Source organism: Papaver somniferum, chromosome 2, assembly GCF_003573695.1.
Source record: "Papaver somniferum cultivar HN1 chromosome 2, ASM357369v1, whole genome shotgun sequence".
Classification (NCBI taxonomy): domain Eukaryota; kingdom Viridiplantae; phylum Streptophyta; class Magnoliopsida; order Ranunculales; family Papaveraceae; genus Papaver; species Papaver somniferum.
The window spans coordinates 142,177,692-142,187,795 of record NC_039359.1 but is presented as its reverse complement, the minus strand read 5'-3'; the positions used below and the strand labels follow the sequence as shown (position 1 = coordinate 142,187,795).

Sequence of the window (10,104 nt, the reverse complement as noted above, 5' to 3'; positions counted from 1 at the left end):
TTATCTCCAATTGGTGAGGACTTGGTTCTGAGTGCAGTTGGTTGGACTATTCATAGATTCGGCTATGAAGTAGGTATTGCCGTACTGAGGACAATATATTGCATATAAAGAAAACTTTTATGACGTGTATTAACAACCATGTTTTCTATAATAAAGCTTCTACTTCTTAGATTATAATAGAATATTAGGGTTTTTAATGAAAAAAGGTGATTCCAGTTGGCAAGTAATTTCGAAATCCTTGAAAAAATCAGTATAGGTTTTTATCCAAGTTGTTTGGTGGAGTGCAATGAAAAGCTTTTACTAGTGAAAAATCCGGATGTAGATATTTATAAATTGGATGATTCTTTTGTATTTAATGATAATATTCCAGAAGACATATAAAATGCATTGAAAAAGAAGAAATAACATGAAAGTTTTCTTGGTGATGACAACAAAAATACTTTTTTATTGCAAGTTGACAGTTATGAGGATGATTCACTTGACGATGAACAAGAGAAGAGATGGACCGAGGATAAATGTCTAAATTCTGGACAAAGTTGTTACGGGTCTTTATCCCGAAATATAAGTTGAACAAAGTTATTTATAACTTCAATGGGAGTTTCATAATTGAAGAATTAATGGATTGGTTCTATGAGTTACAAGCTTTTTTCAAGTTTGTGGAAGTGACAGATCGTTACAAAGTCAAACTTGTTGCTTATAAACGTAAGGAAGGAGTTGCCACTTAGTGGGACAAGCTTTGTGGGGAACGTGATAAAAATGGGAAGCCTCGAGTTTGTACCCGAGACAAAATGATAAAACAATCAGGGATAAGATTTTTCTTGGAGACTGCAGGCAACAAATTTTTGTGAAGCTTCAAAATTTTCAGCAATGAGCTAGATCAGTGGAGGAATATGTGGTCGATTTCCACTATTTAGTAGCTAGTAATGAATTGCATGTGAAAAGACGAGGGTACCCAAATATACCAATATCTTAAACTTTTCCACCTATAAGTCCTCTTACCGAAAGTGATTGTCTATGGACTAAGTCGAGACAATACAACGAATCGGTATTCACACTCTGTGTGATCGTCTACGGATACGAGATCGAGAAAATACAAAAATCAAAGTGTGATTACTTGATAATAGGTTCAGACTTAACCAAACTCTATAGGATCACTATCAAGTAATACATAGTTAACGTTTGTGTAATTTACTTTAAATTATAATAACAACAATTATAATTGCGGAAAACAAAAGTAAATGACACATCATTTGTTAACGAGGAACCGCAAATGCAGAAAAACCCCAGGACCTAGTCCAGAATTGAATACTCTTAGAATTAAGCCGTTATACAAAATCAACCTAACTTCGTATAGTTGAGACCAAGCAACTAAATTTATAGCTCACCTAATTTCTTCAGTATCCTTGTGCTTCTGACATTCAATAAGTGCACGCACTGGAACAATTCCTTTGGTTCGTATTCCAAACAGTAAGGAACAACAAATTTGTTTGGTAAGAACTTTATTCAATCTCAATGATATGAGTTAGACAAAGGCTCTTCTATTTAATCCAATAAACTCCTTTGTCGGGTTTAGATCAATCTATCCAACAACTACAAAAGTGTTAGAGCATAGCTCGGTCAACCATGCATGCGTTGCTATATCAAGCATGTTTGTTAGTGTTAGTGATCAAAACTATAACGTCTTGATTTCTAGCCTATTATCTAAGTCTAGGACTAGGATAGGAAAAGTGTAGTTGAGCTCAAGGACTTCATGGTGATTCAACGACAATGACGAAGATCTACACCAAGGAACCGTGGAACTTCATCGAAAAAAAGGTATGTGAAGACTTGAACTTATCTATCACTCGAAAGTCTATTTATTCTTCTCCTACTTCTTATGAGACAAAAGTCGTATGCTATATAGACTAGATCATATACACTTGATATTTCGAGTTGAGTATTCATTGCTTATCTTTTACTCAAAATCATGTGTTGGTAAAGCGTTTCGCTTTGATCAGGTTTATCTTCACCTAGTGACGAAAGTCATGAAAGTTTCAATCACTTTGGAAATTGCTCTGACGAGAAAGGTATGTTGTTCTTCACGACTGAATATCGCTCAATGATTGAAATGAGAGTTTAGATTATATAACCATGTATTCCTTGAACCGAAGTTTTCAAACTTTGTTGATCAAGAGAAAACAGTAGGATTGTGGAATTGGCTTGCCAAGTCCGCGAACCCAGTCCGCAGACTCAGTCCGCGAACTGTCGGAAGTTCTCGACCGAGAATTTCTGCTGGGATTTCCAAAACTCGTTTATGTGCTAAGTCCGCGAACTTAGTCCCCGAACCCAGTCCGCAACTGGCGGAAGTTCTCGACCCGAGAATTTCTGTTGAGTTTGGAAAACTCAACCGATTAACTTAAGTCCGCGAACTTGTTTGTGAACTTAAGAGGTTATGATCTAAAGATGTGCTCTGAATATGAAACATTAATTATTAAGGAATGCTTTATGCAAACCGTGGCTATAATGTTCATGAGCCGATTCTAATCGAATCGAATCATCTTTGTTTCAATTGTGTCTTGTGTAGTTACATAAGATATCATATCAATTGAACAACTCTTAACTAGTTCATTTGAGTCAATTGAACCAGTTATGGTGAAGAAGAACATGATTAATATGAGATGCTCATATGTTTGACCTTTTTGGTTATCATGTTGAACCAACATACGTGTACTCGTTTGGGCATGGTTTTCTCAAACCCAGTAAACGTGTACCCAAGTGTGTGTGACAAGCTATGTCTTTCGATCTAACGGTTGAGAGATATTGGCTTGAATCTACATCAGTTTTTCATCTAACGGTGAAAAAGGATTGCTTTGTACCTAAGGAAAAACCCTGATTTCAAGGCTATATAAAGGAGACATCTAGCATTGAGCAAACCTAATCCCCACACGTCTATGTGATACTAGTGCTATTGCTAGAGTCGATCTCCATTAACTCTTGAGTTTCTTCTCTAAACTCGAGCTAACGACTTAAAGACTTCATTGGGATTGTGAAGCCAGACCGATACTACTTTTATCGTAGTTGTGTGATTAGATCTTGCATCTTCTATCGTACGAGTACAATCGATTGATTGGCTTGAGGTCGTGAGAGTTCTCCGATAGGCAAGATAAAGAATTCACAAACATCTTCATCTCACTGTTTGTGATTCCTCGACAATCCGCTTATGTAGTCATGAAGGATTGTAAAGAGGTGATTGATTAATCTAGGCTGTTCTTCGGGAATATAAGTCTGGATTATCAATTGGTTCATGTTACCTTGATTTTATATCTAAAGACGGAACAAAACCTAGGGTTTATATGTGGGAGACAAATTTATCCTTTCGATAGACTTTTCTGTATGAGGCAGATTCGTTTATTATCAAGTTTGTGATTTTGGGTTGCATCAACTTTTAGTTGTGGGTGAGATCAGCTAAGGGAATCAAGTACGCAGTGTCCTACTGAGATCAGAGGCGTAGGAGTACAACTGTACCTTGTATCAGTGGGAGATTGGTAGGGGTTCAACTATATATCAGTGCGAAGTTAGTTTGCAGTAGGCTAGTGTCTGTAGCGGCTTAATACAGTGTGTATTCAATCTGGACTAGGTCCCGGGATTTTTCTACATTTGCGGTTTCCTCGTTAACAAAACTTCTGGTGTCTGTGTTATTTCTTTTCCGCATTATATTTTATATAATAGAAATAATACAGGTTGTGCGTCCGTGATCATCAATTGGAAATCCAACCTTTGGTTGTTGATTGATATTAATTGATCCTTGGACATTGGTCTTTGGTGCCGTCCAAGTTATTCCTTGTATTTGATAAAGACTCGCTATTGATTTTAACTTGAGTAGAAATCAAATCAAGAGAGAGATATTAACTCCTTGAGATACTTTTATCTAGATTGAGTCTGACTGTCTAGTTGATTCTCTAGCAAAGTATTTCGGAGTTAGTCCATACAGATTGCTAAGCGAAATATTGGGTGGTGTTGTTAGACCCACGCTTTTTCAATTGGTATCAGAGGAGGCAAACACGTTAAAGACCTTATCAGTCTGTGTTTGTAGCGATCTGACTCTGTGGACAGAATCTCATACGCATACCAAAATGCCTCCTAAAGCTGTCAACTTTGTCAAGTGTCTCGGAAATACCTCAAAGGGTTACTTCTTAGATGATTCTTCCGAATCCCGAGGTAAGAAGAATGTCTCATCTTGTGTGAATCATTCTTCCTCCAATGAGATATTGGATATAATGGTTATTCCTGAAATGGAGCTCACCAGAATTTCAAAAAATTCTACTGAGTGTATTGATCTACAGGATCATGGTAAACTCATTGATGAATTTGAAAAGTCTATTGATCGTGAACAAGTACTCTACAACGTATAGGGTCATTCTCTAAGGGAATTGAGAAACTTCTTCAAGAAAACAATATACAGCATGAAAAGATTTGTGATCTTGAAAAGCTGGTCAAACAAGGCTCAATTAGAGAAAATTGTTTGATCAAGACGCATTCATCTGATCTAGACAGACTTCGTGTGGAGAAAGAGAAACTTGGAGTCTCACTTTCTCTAGCCCATAGACAGTGCAAATCCTTGGAAAAAGAAAACTCTGTCTTAATGAAAAATTCTTCTGCACAAAAAAATTCTCATGAGTTACTGTACAGAATGAAATTTTCTCTAGATGAAGATTGTGTCAAGAAAAGTTTTCATAACTTACAATCTTCTCCGGTGGCTACGAAGTTTAAACAAGTGCATGTTGTTTCTTCAACTCCACGAACCCGTACCTTCTGTGGAAAAGGAAATCACTATGCTAACCATTATTTTGAAAGAAAGAAACAAATTTCTAAACTCCGTAATTTGCTTCTATCAACTGTCAATGGAACAAATAGTCAATCGACTACCACGGTGAACCAAATACCCACAGAAAACCAAAAGTCTTATAAACATGGATCTCTTCCTAGAAGTCGTCATAGATCACATGTACATTCTAACCATTTTATCTCTCTAGTATTTGACAAAGACTCGCAGATTTCTATTTGCTTGAATATATATCAAATCGAGAGATTGAGATATAAACTCTTTGATATACTTTTTATCTAGATTGAGTCTGACTGTCTAGTTGATTCTCTAGAAAGTATATTGGAGTTTGTCCATACAGATTGCTAAGCGAAATATTGGGTGTGGTTGTTGTACCCCCACTTTTTCACAACACAAATGAAGTTTGCCTGGCTCTTAGGATAGTTTGCAAGAAATGCAAATTCAACTATTTATAGACCAATGTTGTTTGGACAATAAGGAAATTCAAAAACCGAAAATATTCTCAAGATATGCAATAAGTACCTAATTTCGGTTTTCATATTTCCAACTAATATCCAACCTGTAATTTCGAAATCTCTCATTAGAAAATATCTAATATTAGTTTAGCACTTAACTAATATAACTTTCTAAGAGATATGTTTTGATTGCTGGAAAATCAAAAACATATGATCAAAAATCTTAATTAAAAGATTCTCAATATTTCAATTTGGGATCACCTTGACTTTAGCTCTTACCTTCCTTGATTTGGCCTGCATATACTTGTTCGACTCCAAGTATATATGAAACAACTGACTAACATACATGTCACATCTTTCACTGATTAAGGACGAGTCAGTAACAAAGTGAACATTCAACAAAAAAATTTATTGATTCTATTAACTATCATTTACCCGCGTTTTCATAAACCCAAACCTACTTTCAATTTTAAATTTGCAAAGATCCTACATTTTTTATATATTCATTATGAATTTGTAACTTTCAAATTTTGGAAGGAAAATGCTACACTACATAATATATGTTGTCATTTGATTATAAGTTTTTTGTTATGACATGAAGTCGTTTTTTCTTCTTTCTATGAATATTTGGTAGAAGCATATGTGTTATTACATCACTATTACAAAGAATATTTTAAAAAATAATCATGGTAAAATCTAATATTACATCATAATATCTTTTACTTTGTGTATGAATTTCAATAAACTTATCACAATGTATGCTCTCACGTGAGAGAAACATAATAAAAAGGATCCATCGAATAACTGAAAAAAATTTCTGTATTGGATAGGGATAAATATCCATAAGACTGCGAAAGTGAAGGTCGAAAAAACATTTGCACCCTCATATTTAGTGGTAACTATAATAATACCAAAAATGAATAAATTACATTTCGAAAAGTTTGTATGTAAACTTTAATAACTAGTTTTATATACATGTCAACACCAATTTATTTAACTAGGAGTAGAATCTTTGAAAATTTTGGAATGCAAAACAAACTGATAACAACATCAAAAACCTAATTATGTTTCCTGATTGAAAGCTTTTACAGATTTATTTAATTTCTTTATGATTGATGCTTACAATGTTTGGTCCCGATTATTGGCTTTTGTAATATTATCACAAACAATAGCAACAATGCTTTTATAAATGTTTGTGACTTATCAAATGATATTTAATGCTTCAAAAAAAAAAAATCAAATGATATTTGAAGATTGAAGTACTAGGAATGAACACGTCGTAGGTGAGAAATTTTCAAGAAATGATTTTCTCTTCGGCACACAATAGTAGAACTTGCATGGAGCGCCTGTAGAAGTTCAAACAAAAGAGTTGTACTATCAAACAGACCAACTTTGCAGCACATCTTATAGATATAGATATGTTACATTTGTACTGTGGCATTCGACTAACAGCCTTCGAACTCATCTAGTCAATGATAAAAAACTATTCCTTCTAGGACCATCTTCGAAGTTCTCTGTGGCAACAAAGTAGATATAAACATTATGTAAGTATGGGACTCATCAGCAAAAGAGATGCCTCATATTGGATGTCAATCCTTGCGTTCTCCAAACAACATTTTAACTGCTCAAAAAATAATTTTTTTTTGAATGATTACCTTAATCCTTCATCAAATTAAGTTTGAGAACATAGAGCACCACCAGATGGAAAGAGGACTTTAAGTTAAGATTATGTATTATGCAAAAGTAGAAAGGTCCACATATATATGTATGTTTTTCTTAAAGTAATTGATTTTTATTTAAATTTTGTAGGTCTTGGGAATTTGATTGAAAGTTTGGTTCTCTCACAATAGGTAAGTCAATTGCACTTGCAGTAAGTTTACCATCTCAAATTAGTGTTTAGTAGAATTCTTCCAAAAAGATTATGCAAACAAATTAATATGAACTCCATCGTTGGCAGTGTTCTATTGAGCCCAACATGATTGTATAAATGCCTGAAAGATGTTTGATTGTATTTGGAAGAGCTGAAATTGTATAACTATCAAGATCTGACGACAATGTAATCTTCCGAAGATTATTCAGTTAGGATTTCTTCTTTACGGTTTACATTTTCGTTTTCCTTTTTTAAGTTGTTGTTTGTGCAATTGTTCTTTCAGTGTTAATTTGGTAAGAGAATAATGTTCTTTGTGGAGAATGTTGTAGATTTATCATTTCACCTCTTTATAGGGTTTTGATATCCCTACAGAGACATCAATGGTGATCCTTCATTTTTCCAGTTCAGTCTGTCATACTTGCTTATCCAAAAACCCTGCGACGTGGTCGTTCTCACACTTTTTCTAAAGCCAAGGTATGGGTTATGAATTACTCTGGTGCTTGAGAAACGAAACTTTTCATAGAAACTGATTGTGCTGGGCACCATTTTAAATTGAATCTTATTTAGGTCTCAATATTGTATCAGATTTAAAGAAAAATAGATTCTTATTTTTATACATACATGTAGTGGGGAAATGGCTCAAGGATTGAGTTGCTGCAAATTCCAGCTGTAATATTGAATCACACAGTAATTCAAACTTGAGTGTCTTTGCGTCGAAATAAAGGCCTGCTAAGTTGATTCATCTATTTTTTTAATTTTTTTTATCGGTGATTCATTTAATTGTTAATACGAGGTTTATTTACAGATACATGCTAATTGGGTTTGGGGCAGAATGATATGAAAGATACATGCTAATTGGGTTTAGTTTACCATTGCTTTTAACAAGTCCTGGGTGTTCGCAATTGTAAACCACAATCAGGATTCAACTGAATCAGCCAGAGGTGGACAACATGTGGAACTTTGTAAGGATGCTTTGTGAAAATAATTAAAGTTTTTGGGTATGTTAAAAAGTGATACAAGTTTTATTTTCTTTTAATACTGCTGCACTTTTAAAGTAAGCTCAGACCTTTTAACGGGTATTCCTTGCATCGGCAGATCTTCATGAAATTCAAATTCCTTTCTAAGAACGAGGCAGTTGGTAACACTACAGATGTCACTTTTGTTGGGATCCATATTCTGCTTGACTTCTCTGTTATCCCATCGGACAGGGGTTGCATGGCTGACTGAGTAAAATGCAAATGCGAGAAGTAATTCGCCCATGCTCTTTCTCTTCCTTGAGCCAATATTCGATTACTAAGGTAATGGATTGGGTTTTGTATTTGGTAATTTATGTATGTTCGGTTGAATCGTCTACTTGCTTTTGGGTTGGTAACTGCAGGGGTTGTCTCTATAACTGAAGTTGCTCCAATTAGAACACATTTGATAAAACTACTAAAACTTTCATTGTCTATTTTGTCATTGTTTACTCATAAAATAAAACTGCAGGGGTTGTCTCTATAACTGCAGGTGGAATTTAAAATTTTTGTTCGCACAACTATTGTTTACTCATCATTGTTTAAAATTATCAAAGTTGGTCGGTGACTTTTTACTTCCTCTTAAAGATCTTTGCTGGGAAGTGGTACAACCTGTTACGGGTGGATGCAAGCTTAGTGTTAATGGTGAGTAACCCTTTTTGGATTTCGCAGTTTAGGTTTACGTTCTTTTCTAACAAGAACTTATCTTAGCAAGGAAATGGTGATTTTCGGCAATTTTTTTTGGTATTATGTATTTTTAACTGTTCTTCCCATTATAGTTTTGTTATGTCTGTACGTACTTGAAAAATGCTAGACTAACCAAAGGATTATTATACCTTTACATCAGTTTCACGGAATCACTATCGGCTTAACTTTTCTAAATACAGTCCATGGCATACTTTATTGCAACTGATTAAACCATTGCAATTTGTTTTATTTCCTAAATTTAGATGTCACATAACCCAATATGAGTACTGTCGAGTGTCGAATACGGCGTTCTTCAAGTGATATTTGCGCTACACATGTCTATGCATGTTTTTAGTTTACTCTTCGAAGCAAAATCGCTTCATGGTTCTTCCCTATTTTTGTTGATCCTCATAATATAAAAGATCATTAGGATTATTACTTTAAAGAATTTGAAAGTTTGAAACCTATATAAACGACATTCACACGTTTCTGTATGTCAAATATTTGTTTTGGGTGCAATACCTTTTGCAGAAGTTGTTCAATATTGCATAGTTGTACAAGACATAATAGAGTCTGTAAGACTGTATTACCAGAAGTCTGAGAAGTTTGGCGGCGATGTAAATTGTGGGATGCTCGAAGATAGGAAAATATCCTAGCCTCTTAACTGGGGTTGGATTTAAATGGACAATTTTTATGAGCTGATATAGAAACTGATGGAATGGAATCTCCCAAGAGGATAATGTTGAGGTTGGGAAGAATGAACGAATGGAAAAAGAAGTAGTCCTACATACCACCAGATAAGAAATTGTCACTGGAAGTCTTTACTTCTATTGTTCTTCAGATTCAGAAATGAAATAGTTATGGTCAGTATATCGTTTTTAAGGTTTATTGAGTTGTCCAGAGAGGCATGGGTGAAACCCGAGGAGTCTTTGGGGTGTAATGTACATGTATGTTTGGTTCTGCACTTACCAATAAAATTAGGTACTATGTTTACGTCACTTAACAATAAAATTTGGAAAATACTAATTTTATTGGGATGAGTATTCCTTTGTGTCTTTGTGTCTATGAACTCCATCCGAGGGATGTTGCCAATTAGAAAAACCTCAAGATTATTATGCTTTTCTACTATTTGTAGGTGATGCTGTAAGCACCAACACTATGGATTAACAAGCATTAAAATGATAAGAATAAAAATAGAAATACTTCGCATATGTGCGTGCAACTTTTTTTATCCTAGTTTAATCGGGGTCATAATTT

At 34.6% G+C, this 10,104-nt stretch overlaps 1 long non-coding RNA gene across 7 annotated transcripts; it reads left to right on the top strand.

The window, feature by feature from the left end:
- Positions 1-6,602: 6,602 nt before the first annotated feature.
- Positions 6,603-9,836, top strand: LOC113349314. 7 transcript variants are annotated; one of them, XR_003360081.1, is made up of 4 exons: positions 6,603-6,821; positions 7,087-7,127; positions 7,235-8,145; positions 8,243-9,836. It is a non-coding gene; the product is annotated as an uncharacterized LOC113349314 (long non-coding RNA). The 7 variants fall into 7 exon arrangements; XR_003360077.1 differs by having other exon boundaries at positions 7,087-8,145; XR_003360082.1 differs by lacking the exon at positions 6,603-6,821 and having other exon boundaries at positions 6,836-7,621; positions 7,953-8,145.
- The last annotated feature ends 268 nt before the right edge of the window (positions 9,837-10,104 follow it).